The 13742-nt window shown below is 38.9% G+C and overlaps 1 long non-coding RNA gene across 1 annotated transcript; it reads right to left on the reverse strand.

The window, feature by feature from the left end:
• Window positions 1-320: 320 nt before the first annotated feature.
• LOC122053944 lies at window positions 321-1257 on the reverse strand. The gene is made up of 3 exons (XR_006132461.1): window positions 864-1257; window positions 555-774; window positions 321-379 (listed from the first exon to the last, which is right to left on the reverse strand). It is a non-coding gene; the product is annotated as an uncharacterized LOC122053944 (long non-coding RNA).
• Window positions 1258-13742: the final 12485 nt, after the last annotated feature.

Below are 13742 nucleotides of genomic sequence, written 5' to 3' on the forward strand. Positions count from 1 at the left end.
AAATGATGCATGGCAATAACCATATAAACATCCTGACCTAATCCATATATATAGAAAAGTGCACCCTAGGTCAACGAATCATATCGAATCAAAGGTACACAGAAGGTATAAAAACCTAGGTCCTGAACATGGTCAAGCATGGCATATCACTACCCCTATAAGCATGTATAAACAGGTAAAATATACCTGAGATGCAAAACCAATCAATCAATCAAGCATGTAAGATTTGGGTAGTGATTAACCGAAACAGATAAGAAACACAATTAATGCAACATGTTAATTTAATTACTAAGCATATCAAATGACATAAGTCAAAAGTACCCGCCTCCGATAAGAAAAGTCCAATCCGACTCCGAGATACTCGTCTCGTGTCAAAATCCTGTGTCACAATATTTAATTTAGTTAATTCTATCATGCCTTCATTAACTAAACCAAATCATAATTTCATTAATCAATTAGAGTTAAACTCATTAACCCTAACCCTTTTCACAACTACAATGGATTAGGTATCTCCAATTATCTACAACGAAAAAAATCAAATTCCTCCACAATACCTCAACCACCGTTGCTGTTGCTGCTGAAGCAAGGGCTACTGGATGGGGTTGCTGCTGGAAGTCTTGAACAAACTAAAGCACACTTTACAAGTCGGACACTTCACTCTAAAATCACCACTCTGCTGTAAAGAAGAGAGTGGCACCGGTAATGGTGCACTAGGGCACAGCAGCAACACAGGGAAAAGAAATCTCCACCGACTGGTCCAAGCAAGGTCAAGCACTGAGATCACTAACATAGATCAAGCCATAATCCAAATTCCACATCACACAATACTACTCAAATTTCACCAATTAGGGTATAACACTCACCTCCCAGATCACTGCTAGGGCACTAGAGGTGTGACCACAGTGAAGAAGGTGTGGAGGCAGTGGCACGCAGAGGCAGTGGCGCAGAGATGAAGAAGTCGGCGTCGGCACGGTGCAGATGTGGAGCGGTCGTGAACACAAGGAGGAGAGCCGGCTCTCAGCGGTGTGCGGCGGTGGAGAGGCCGAACACAGAGAAGAATCGGCGCGTTGCCGTGAACCCAACCCTCTAGGGCACGCGAGTTCGGCGGCTGGCGGCAGGAACTCAGGCTGCCGGCGGTTGAAAGAATTGTGCTAGGGCAGAAAAGAGGCCGAGAGCGAGGGTGTCCGGCGATGGCTCGTCGGACCAGAGGAGGAATCGAGAGAAGGGCGTCGGCGGCGTTGGGTGGCTAGGGCAGGCGGTGCTAGGGCTCCGACAAGGAACCGGCTGCCGACGTTCGGGAAGAAGAAACCGCCGGCGTCGGGCGCGAGAGAAGAAGAGAGGAACGGATTAGGGCTCGGCACAGTAACGAGGGAAAAAATATATAAATAAGGAAAAGAAAAGGAAAAAGGAAAAGAAAAAAAATAAAACTTTTCCTTATTAAAACTGGGTAGCCTAAACAGGCTTTTCCGGACCCCGTTTTTATCCCCGTTAACTTGTCCGTACGAGCTCCGAAAAATTCCCGAAAAATATCCAAAAATTCCGAAAAATTCCCTTATTAATATTCGTCATTTTTCCGGTATTTTACAAGAGCAAAATACAATTATTGCATGGAGTTGTCTACCTCTACAAGTGATGTAAGCTCCACTAGCCCAATCACAACACGGACATCACAAACACATCACAGCCCTAACCCCATACACACAAGCATGCACTCCCCAAGTCCATGCACATCACATGAACTTCACAAGCATATATCACATCCCTTACTCCAATCACATAAACAAGCACTCCCCAAGTCCATGCACAACACACTGACTTCAAAAACACATCACCCCCTTTACATCAATCCCACGTCCATGCACAAGTACCACACACGAGCCTCCCATAGCCAACCAACCAATCAATGTACATGCAACCACTAAAACCCTCAACTGAATCATTTCTAAAAGTTGATCCAACCATGATTTTGCAAAGCAAATCATTTTAATTTCTGCATAAATCCACAAATCGATAAACATGAATTTGAACCTTCCGGAACATTCTATCAATATCAGGAGTCATCCCCTCATAACGACATCTGTTACGGGCTTCCCACAGAACATATATCATACTAGAAATTCCAAGATATCGAGCCTTCTTTGGCCGGCTTGCACCTTTATAATGTTGGCCAAGAATATGAAATAACTTCGTCATTAAGTTAACTTCATAACTTATCTCTAACCATCTCCTCACCTTGTTCCAAAGTGCACTTGTGATAGGACACTCAAAGAACAAGTGATCATTCGACTCATCTTGACATTGGCAAAGTATACAAGTCTTGTTTTCCTCATATGATATTCTATTTGTTGTTTGTAGTCACTCATAAGCAAGTAATCATAGAATGATCCGATGCTTTAGCATAATTTTTGACTTCCAAATCAATGATGCCCACGCAAATAAAGGGTTATGACATAACCCATATTTTCTATCCATCGTTAGAGATATAATAAAGGGTTATGACATAGTCACCGATGAATAATAAATAGACATTAATAAACATACCTGATTCTCATTATGGGAAAAACGATCAATTGTTTCAGAGGTGGTAAGTTCTTCAAAAATAGGACGAACTTTCTCCCAAGCATTAGCAAAAGAACCTCCTAACAATATGGGGAGGATGGGAATGGTGGAGGAACCCGTGGAGAAAGAGGAAGTAGGAACAGAAGGAGGAACAAAAACTAAATAAGAAGAGGGTGAAGAAGGTAAGGATCCAAGTTCGGGAATAGACAATGGAAAAGTGAAAGAAACATCACCAGGGGCACTAGTGCTGGAAGAAGGTGATGCAGAAAAGGTGAGAGAAGGATAGAGCTCAGCTAAAGTAGGTTCATCGGAAGGAAGGTCAGCAGAAACAAAACCTTCCGAGACAAGCTCATCGGCAGGAAGGACAAGTCTCCTTTTGGGAGGAGGAACCCTAGTAAGCTTGCGCCCCGGACGTTTGCCGGTAGCAACTTCAACTATCGATTTACCGGAGCTTCCAGGAGATGTGAGTTCAATGATAGGAAGAGGGGTGGCTGATGAGGTAGCAGCAGCCACTGGTGAAGCAACGGTGGGCAAAGAAACAATGGGGATTTCTGCGGGGAAACCTTCGGGAACCTCAGGAACCACCGGAGAGCTGGGTATCTCAGCTAAAGGAGTTGGATCTTCAATTGGAGGCGGCGGAGTGATGGCAGCAAGAAGCTCTTTTTCTTTGGCGTGAATTGCGTTCTCCTCCAGACGCAGTTCTTCATCGATCAAAGCGGAATAAAAGTTTTCCACTATATAGAAAAGAAAAATGTTTTAGTTAGTTAAAATCAACAAGAAAGAAACAGGATTTTACCTAAAGAGCCTTGTATATCAGGCTTGATGGGGCTTAGGCCAAACAAGTATAGAAGATCGACTCTCAGCCACTTGGGAATAGAAAGTCGACGATTTAACAACTTTTCACAATAAATAGGAAAAGAAGGATGAAGATGAAACTCCCTGACATCGGGCAAGGGGGGTAAGGAGGATTTCCAGGCATGAGACCAAGGAATGGGTCCTGGAAACTTTATGAAGAAGAAACGGGATTTCCAAGCTTTAAGAGACGAGGGCATATCCTCAAAAAGAACCATTTTAGTCCGGGACTGGAACAAGAAAACACCAGGTTCCGAACACTTGGGGTAAGAAAACATGAAGAAATTTTGAGGAGTAGGAGGGATATCTAGCAGACGAAACAGCATGTAAGAACCACATAGATAACGAAAGGCGTTGGGGCAAACTGCTGCAAAGGAATATCAAAATACTAGCTTATTTCGATCAGGAAAGAAGGAATGGGAAACCTTAAACATCCTATCAACTGATCCTTAAAAAAAGTCACGCAATTAGCAGGGGGACGATGAGGACGATCATCTAGTTTCGGGATTAAGATGCTACTCCCTGGGAATTTCATATTGACGGCGGATAGTAAGCCTAACACTTTTATTAAAGGAAGAAGACATTTGAACATACCAAGGAGCGATCGTTTCCTCAGCCATAGACAGAAGTAAAGGCTAGCAGAACAACAGATTACTTACTGGAAGCAAGAAAAGAGATCGCCGGAAAACGGTTAGCACGAGGTTTGATCAAAGACCGCAGCAAGAAAGGAACACTAAGGCAAGAAAGGAAGGACAAAGGTGAAAAGAAGACAAAGGGTTTAGGGTTTGAAAAACACATAGTCATCGTCAGATCAAAATATTTTTATCTCAGTAGACGCTGAAGATTACAGGAAAAAGGATAGAGACTTACATGACGTAGCAGAGAGAGAAAATATATGTCACATAATCATAAAGAAGCATTTATGTTGGCAATGATAAAGGGCAATGATAAAGGGATGTTCTAGGAGCTTTGGTTTCTTTGTAAGGATATTCAATGTAAATTATCTACCAAATCTTATTCCTCAATTGTCCGTCATTTGTAGAAGGTTGCCGGTTCTCTCTTGCAATAGAAAACCGGCCTAGAACTGAAATATATATAAATGTGATCAATTAGGAATGAACCCTTTGTTGTCCTTACACGGGCTTGCCTGTCACATGCGCCCCTCGGATAATCAATATAAGAATTCATCACTTCTCAACCTCATCAAGATATAAAGATTAATGCATACAATCCATCCTACCCTCTTGAATAACCTAATTTCCCCTTCAAGATTACCCATCAAATGTCCTTACACGGGCTTGTTCCTGTAAAGAACGTCCCTCAGAAAATCGAATGAGAAACAATCTCTACAAGATCTACAAGATATTCAAACATTCAACCAAGCATGGTAATTAGGTCCAAACACAACAATCCAAACAAGATCAAATGGATACAAACAAGGCAAAATCATAGAAATAGAAAATTGGCAAATCTACAAGAGTTTTACATCAAATCTCCATTACAAATACTCCCTCCATCCTAGAACAAGAGATCTACTCCATAAAATGAGGTAAGAAATCCGAAGAGAAGAAGATTACAAACATTCTTGATCCCAAATCCAAGAAAAGAGAGAAAGAAAGCTTATCTATGATGAAGAACGTCTTCGGATCCCATCCTCGATTCCGAAGTCGATGCCTTAAAGATCTCCCCTTGAATCGCTGCAAAATCCCTCCAAGATGGAGAAGAATCGCCCAAATCTTGCTCTCTCCCAAAGGGGAGAAGATCCCCTTTCAAATATTGAAACACACTGCCGTGTGAAGCTCACACGACCGGCTCACTCCCCTCACTGCCTATCTCACACGGTCGTGTGGTGTACACGACCGGGTATGCATCTGCCACTGCTCCCCTTGCACGGCCATGTAGATCTACACGACCCACATTGCCTCCAGCTCTGGAGCTCCTGAACGGCCGTGTGGTGCACAAGGCCAAGGCATTCTTGGGCTCTGGAAATGCTGCACGACCGTGTAGATCTACACGGCTGTGTACAGCTTCAGTTCTGGATGGCTTGCAAGGCCATGTGGTGCACACGACCATGAACCTTCTTGGCTTCAAACCTGGCACGGCCGTGTGATGCTCACACGACCATGGCTTCTTCCTTCTCTGCTGCAGTCACACGGGTGGTGATCACCACACGACCTAGGCAACCCCCCATGTCATGGTCGTGTGGCATACAGGGCTTGTGCCTTCCTTCTTCATTCAAACATCAAATCTTCTCCAAAATCGACTCCTGTACATAGAAAATGCCCAAAAAGTAGATCTCCGAACAAAAAGAGTAAATATGCTGACAGGAAAGCTGGAAGTATAAAAATGCATAGATAAAGCATGCTCGAAGTATGTGAATGTGCGTCAAAACATGCTAAACAAGTGTATACAATCTATGCACATCAATTATCAAGAATTGTCACCTCATCTCATAATATTCTATCAACACTTTTATCTCTATAAAAATAAAGTTTAATTTTCAACACCCTCTCTTAAACTTGATTTTATGACTCCAAGCAAATATTGCATCTTGATAAAGTTTTCAAATTTGAGTGACTTGGTAAAAATATCATCAACTTGATCTTGAGACTTTATATATTCCACTTGCACCTCTTTTCTTGTAATGCACTCTCTGATATAGTAATCGTGCATATCGATGTGTTTGTTTCTATCATGAAAAACTGGATTCTTTGCTAGTACTATTGCAAACTTGTTATCAACTCAAATCTTGGTTGCCTCTTCTTGTGGTAAACTTAGCTCATTCAATAAATTTTTGAGCCAAATAGCATGACAAACACACGATGTCACAGCCATGTACTCCGCTTCACAAGTAGAAAGTGTGGCAATAGGTTGTTTCTTCGACATCTAAGTGAAAGTTATATCTCTCATAAAGAATACAAATCTTGTAGTGCTCTTTCTATCATCCATATCTCCACCCCAATTACTGTCAACTTCAAGTTTAAAATAGTTGGATGTTGAATAAAGCAATCCAAAATCTATCATACCTTTGATATAACATAAAATTCTTTTAGCAATCTTAAGGTGGGTGGTAGTTGGAGCTTCCATGTAGCGGCTAACAAGCCCAACAACATAAAGGATATTAACCTTATGCACGTCAAGTATCATAAAATTCCAACCAAGCTCTTGAAAAATATTGGATCAACTTTTTCTCCTTCATCATGCTTTGATAGTTTGACTTCATATTCTACTGGGGTATTTATGGACTTACTGTTATCCATCTTGAACTTTTTTAATATCTCTCTTGCATAATCTACTTGTGAGATGAAGATTCTATCTTCCCTTTGGTTCATTTCGATGCCCAAATAGTATGCCATAAGCCCAATATCAGTTATCTTAAACTCCTTAGTCATCGCTTCTTTGAGTTCTCCAAACATACTTGGATTGCTTCCTATGAAAATCAAGTCATCAATATATAGACATACAATCAAAACATCTTTATTGTTATTCTGAATGTATAGTGCATGTTCATAAGGACATTTGATGAAGCCTTTCTCTTGCAAGTAGTTATCTATCTAGCTATTCCATGCCCTTGGTGCTTGCTTTAGCCCGTAGAGAACCTTCTTCAATTTTAAAACTCTGTATTCTTATCCTTTGACTTCATAATCTGATATCTGCCGAATATAGACCTTTTCTTTGAGAATTCTATTTTAAAAAAATAGATTTTACATTCATTTGATGTATTCTCCACTTATTTTGGGTTGCTAAAAAAATGAGTAGTCTAATAGTTTCTAATTGAGCAACATGAGTGAATACCTCATTATAGTCAATGCCAGATCTTTGACTGTATCCTTTTGCCACTAATCTTACTTTGTATCTTTCAACTTTACCTTTGGCATTCTTCTTTATTTTGCACACCCACTTTACATCAATCACCTTATGTCCTTCAGGAAATGAAGTTAACTCCCATGTAACATTCTTCTTGATCGCCTTGATTTCTTCAACCATCACATCTTTCCACTTTTTGCTCTTAGCTTATTGGAAATCCATAGGCTCACAATCGACAAAGAGACAAAATAAAGTAATATTATCTTGATTTTTAGTTTCCTCATAAAGGTCCTATAAGCTCCTGAAGCATGGTACTCTTTCACTTGAATTTTCACTTGAGGTTAATGCAGATGAATTTCCTTGAGTACTTGATATTGGTGTTACTAGTGGAGTAGTAGGCTCCTCTCATATTTTCTCCACTCTTGGTTGCTCCACATTTTTTTCTTCAAAGTATGGGAAGAAGTTGTGATCTTCATTTTGAGATTTCTAATTCCATTCTTCTTCTTCAATAAATACGACATCCTGGCTGATGATTGTCTTCCTAGTATCTGGATTGTACAGCTTATACCATTTTGAGTTAGTATTATAGCCAATAAAAATAAACTTCTTACTTTTATCATCCAATATAATTTGCTTCTTGCTTCATTATGCACATGGACGTGGGCTATACTCCCAAAAACTCTAAGATGAGAAATCTCAGGTTTCCTTCCGCTTCATGCTTCTTGTGGTGTCTTGCCCCACACACTCCTTATTGGTGATCGATTGGATAAGTATAATGCACATGCAATCACTTCTATCCAAAGTTCCTTTCATAGCCTCTTGCTTTTGAGAATGCTCCTTGTCATGTCAAGGATAGTTCGATTCTTTCTTTTCACCACTCCATTTTGTTGAGGGAATCTTGGAGCTGTCAAGGGTCATCGTATTTCGTTGGCTTCACAAAATTCTTAAAATTCCTTTGACATAAATTCTCCTCCTAGATTAGAATGTACACATAACTTTGATCTCGATATCGCTCTCCTTTTCTATAGTAGCTTTAAATTTCTTAAATGTGCCAAAAACTTTCAATTTTTGCTTCAAAAAATATATCCAAGTTTTTCAAGAAAAATCATCTATGAAAAGAATGAAATATTTGTTGGATCGAGACGCGCTAGAGGGGGGGGGGGGGGTGAATAGCGCTCGTGGCTATAATCGTTCGATTATCGGAATCGTAAAACGTAAGAGTTAATGCAGCGGAATAAAATAACACAGAGAGACAAGGGATTTTTACTTCGTTCGGAGCCTGTGACGACTCCTACTCGAAGGCCCGCGATCCTTGATCACTTTCCGTGGGCAACAACTATAAGCTCGACAAGAGTACAAGTATTACAGTTAAGTATTAAAAAGAATACAGTTATACTGACGACAGTATCGTAATCTGAAGATTCAGAGCTCCGGGTCGTCGATGTCTCGCAACAGCACTTTGGAATCGTCTCGTGAGCAGCTTGTAGCAGTAAGATCACTTGAAAGTTGTTCTTTGAAGCTGCTGGTCGAGACCCCTTATAAAGGGGGTTCAAGGCGCCTTATACTGTTCACCAAGGCGCCTTGAACGAGCCGAGTCACCCGCGTGGATCAGCACGGACCTGGTCGAACTCTATCTGGTTCAAGGCGCCTTCAGCCTATCCAAGGCGCCTTCAACCTCCGGTCCAAGGCGCCTTGAACTCCATTCAAGGCGCCTCCAGTCTGCTGCGCTGGCCTTTTCCTGGCTCGCACCCGAGGCGCCTCCAAGCTCCATGGAGGCGCCTCGGACACTGTTCATCCGAGTTGTAACTTGCCCCTTTGTTTCTGCAAAATGTGTTAGTCCCAAACACATACCCTGCAAAACAAAGTTAGCACAGAAACATAATGAATGATAATAATAAAAGTTTTGACAGCATTCGAACTGTCCGGGTCTGACTTCAGGTTTCCTACCGGAAACCCTAGGTCGACCCGACGCCTACTGTTCCCTCTACGGGGAACGCGTCCTCACCTACTCCACTCAGGAGATTTACCTGTTGCCAGTACGATCCTCCAGATCGACTGGACTTTTGCTCGGCACTCGACGCTTCCGGACTTTCTGCTGGACATCCGCTTCCCGGCTAGTCCAGACTTTCACCTGGTTCGCGACACCAGGACTTTTCACCTAGGGTTACCACCCCCTAGGACTTTTGCCTGAAGCCATCGACCTGCCAAGACTTCCCGCATAGGGTTACCACCCCCTATGACCTAGGGTTACCACCCCCTAGGGTTTTTACCTGCCTAACCGCAGCTAGGACTTTTGCCTAAGTATCACTTAGGACTTTCCTGCAAGCTCCATGAACTTTGTTAGATAACACCACCACTTAACTTTGAGCCCTTTGTCATAATCAAAACTCAGGTTCGATCATCTGGTGCTCACTGCACCAACAATCTTCTCCTTTTTGTTTATGGCAATCTTGGTTCAAAGTTAAGTAAAACATAACTTTTAAATAATGAAAGTTAACCAGAAGCATCAATGCATAAATAAAATTTAAAGTTTATGCTCCCCCTTTCATTCTTGATTTCTTAACTTTGACTTTTCTCTCCCCCTTTGACATAAATCAAAAAGAATTAAGAAGAGAGAAATAGTCTAGTTAATTTAAGCTCCCCCTAAAGGGTAGCATAGTTAAGTACTCAGACTTAAAAAAATTTAGGTGAAGTACTTAGCTCAATTCATAAGGTGTTTGAAAAGAATTGTTGCATAGATAATTTAAATTTTAAGTTAATTCCTTATTAACTTCTTTGAGTTTAGGTGTCCAAGCATGAATCAAATTAAATTATTTAACTTGATTTGGTATCAGAGCCCTAAAGGAATTTGTTTAGCCTTAAAGTACTAGCATGACTATGTTCATTCCCCTTTAATTAATGCCAAATTAAATTCTTAGGGTCTTAGAGTACAAGCATAAGAAGAACTTTATATTATCCTAATTCCAGCTCATCCATTCTAGATTATCAAACATGTGCAGCTTATGAATGAGTTTGAGATGAGATTATTTGAAAATATTGAAAATTTAAGTTCTAAATGAGAAAATGCTAAACTTTTGAGAATTTATTGAAAATTAATTAGAGTTAACTTTAGCAATCAGAATTTGATAATTAAATATTTTTAAATCCTTTTAAATTAATATTTTGACAGTAATTGAATTAATTTTAAAAGATTTTGAAAAGAATTTTCAAAAGATTTTTGAAAAGAATTTTCAAAGGATAAATAAGTTTTTCAAAAGATTTTTCAAAGCATTTTTATATAAGTTTTTCAAAGATTTTTGAAATGATTTTTAAATAATTTTGAAATTGATTTTCAAAAGATTTTTGAAATGATTTTGAAATTAAGTTTTAAAAGATTTTTGAAATGATTTTTAAATAATTTTGAAATTGATTTTCAAAAGATTTTTGAAATGATTTTGAAATTAAGTTTTAAAAGATTTTTGAAATGATTTTTAAATAATTTTGAAATTGATTTTCAAAAGATTTTTGAAATGATTTTGAAATTAAGTTTTAAAAGATTTTTGAAATGATTTTTTAATAATTTTGAAATTGATTTTCAAAAGATTTTTGAATTGATTTTGAAATTAAGTTTTAAAAGATTTTTGAAATGATTTTTAAATAATTTTGAAATTGATTTTCAAAAGATTTTTGAAATGATTTTGAAATTAAGTTTTAAAATATTTTTGAAATGATTTTTAAATAATTTTGAAATTGATTTTCAAAAGATTTTTGAAATGATTTTGAAGTTAAGTTTTAAAAGATTTTTGAAATGATTTTTAAATAATTTTGAAATTGATTTTCAAAAGATTTTTGAAATGATTTTGAAGTTAAGTTTTAAAAGATTTTTGAAATGATTTTTAAATAATTTTGAAATTGGTTTTCAAAAGATTTTTGAAATGATTTTGAAATTAAGTTTTAAAAGATTTTTGAAATTTAGTTTTGAAATAATTTTGAAGTTTAATTTCATTTCGAAGTTTAGTTTTTAAAATAATTTTGAAATTTAGTTTTTTTTTAAAATAATTTTGAAATTTAAGTTTTTTTTTTTTTTAAATTTCTTAATCATCTCACCCGACCTAAATTTTCAATCAGGTAATCCTATAATTGTTGTGAGATGAATTATAATTCAATTTTAAGGTTTGGGTTAACTTTGTGTTAGATTCAGGTTTAACTTTGGGTTCAACAAGTAAGCATTCTTTGGATAAACTTCTGGGCTATGGTGAGTCACAAGGAACTCATTAAAGTAACCATGCCTTCGAGGTTTTCCAAATAGTCCTACCCATTGAGCTTAGTACTAAACCTTGGTCTAACTAGTTACGATCCATTTAAGGGTAGCTTCGGTCAGTTCCACTTGGCCAAATGCACCAGGTCGAAGCCATATCTTCCTAGACATGCGATGCCCAAGTTTCCCTAACGTACTATCATCCAAAACCTTCACTAGTACTGTGGGTCAAGTTAATCCTTGCCTTTTAATCTAACCTTAATTACCCTGCCGAGTAATCTACTCTTGTTTTACCCACTTCGAGTAGATTAGGTTCAGTTACCCTGCCGGGTAGTTTAGTTGGGGGTGCCAGCGAGTCTGGATCCTCCATCTTTATTTTGAGTTTTAATTTCAAGTCTTGAATTTAATTTTAAATTTTGAAGTTAATTTTAATTTCAATTTCGAATTTTGAAATTTGATTTTAACTTTGAATTTATAATTTAATTTTGAATTTTGAATTTAATTTTAAATTTTGAATTTAATTTTAATTTCAATTTCGAATTTTGAATTTTAATTTTAATTTTGAATTTAGAATTTTAAATTTTTAGGATTGTTTTTCTTTTTGCTCCTCCTGGATCATGGCCTCGATATGGTCTATCGAGGTAGTATATTTGATCCTTCGGAACCCAGTATTGGCCAAGTCCAACTTGATTGACCAAGTTAGACTTGGAGACCCATGCTTGGACTGATTTAATACTTTGTTTGTTTATTAATGATAAATAAGATCTATATTTACTTTTGTATCCCAGCCCAGTTCTGTTGTAGACGGCTCTTTGTGTCCCAAGAATCAAGTCCAAATTCTTGGAGCCCAAAGTAAACCGTTCTAAGGTATTTTCTAAATCTTTAACCTGATTTGTTAGAGTTGAATTTTCTTCCTCAAGTTTTTGAACTTGAGTTGGAAATTCAGTCTGACTCTGGTCAGGTGAGGGTTTGGTGTCAACCACTTCTTTAAGGACACTTACTTCCTTTAGAAGTGACTTAACTTTCAGGTTTGACTTAGCTAATTTGCGCAATAAATAGCTAACTAAAATGTTCAACCGGGAGATACTTACAGCGGGGTCTGGTCCTTCGGAAACGGATACGGATCCGTGGCTTTGCTCGGACTCTGCCTCAGACTCGCTCTCGCATCCATATTCAACGACTTGGTCCCAGGCCATTAATGCGAGTAGACTCGTTTGTTCGAGCTTGTCGTCGTCGTCCTCCGATGAAGATTCGTCCCATGTTGCCTTAAGGACCTTTTTCCTTCTTTGCTTTTTGACCTCCTTCAGGTTAGGGCAGTTGGATTTGATGTGCCCTTTTTGGTTACACCCGTAGCATGTAACTTCAAACTTCATCTTTGTATTTTGTGGGCCTTCCTTTGATTTTACTGCCTTCTTTAGATCTCTTTTGTCGAATCCTTTCGTCTTGTAGAGCTTCTTCACGAGGTTTACCAGCTCGGTTGTAATGTCACCTTCTTCATCGTCAGAATCTGGTTCAGCTTCCGATGCTGGTTCGGTTCTCCGTCGTGGTCTCGGTTCCCGGGTTCGGCTTGTACCTGCAACCAACGCAATACCTTTCTCGGTTGGCTGTGCATTAGTCTGCTCATGAAGTTCAAATTCACTAAAAAGTTCATCTAGTTTTAAAGAAGATAAATCCTTGGAAACTTTGTAGGCATCTACCATTGATGCCCACAATGTATTCCTTGGAAACGAGTTTAGGGCATACCTTATTACGTCCCGATTTTCTATCTTTTGGCCAATTCCGTGAAGAGAGTTAAGGATGTCTTGTATTCTCGCGTGAAGAGAACTCGCCGTTTCGCCTTCCTGCATTTTTAGATTATATAATTTATTAAGCAAAAGATCTCTTTTACTTACCTTGGTGTCGTCAGTGCCTTCATGGAGTTCGATGAGCTTTTCCCAGAGCTCCTTTGCAAAGGAGAACGGGCCAACTCTGGTGAGTTCTTCCTTGGTAAGACCACACTGGAGGGTGCAGGTAGCTTTGGCGTCGGCTTCCACCTTTTTTATTAGAGAAGCGTCCCACTTCTCGCAGGGTGTAGTTTTGCCGTCGTCATCGACTGGCAGTTTCAGTCCCGTCTTTATGATCATCCACGTTTCGAATTGTATCTTTAGATACGTTTCCATTCTTCCCTTCCAGTAGCCAAAATCCTCTCCGGAGAATAGCGGGGGACGTACAGTGCTGAAACCCTCTTGTTGGGCCATTTATAATATGTAACAAAAGAAAACAACAGAATATGTTCCAAGACTAAGTC

The sequence above is a fragment of the Zingiber officinale genome, chromosome 3A, assembly GCF_018446385.1.
Source record: "Zingiber officinale cultivar Zhangliang chromosome 3A, Zo_v1.1, whole genome shotgun sequence".
In the NCBI taxonomy this organism is placed as follows: domain Eukaryota; kingdom Viridiplantae; phylum Streptophyta; class Magnoliopsida; order Zingiberales; family Zingiberaceae; genus Zingiber; species Zingiber officinale.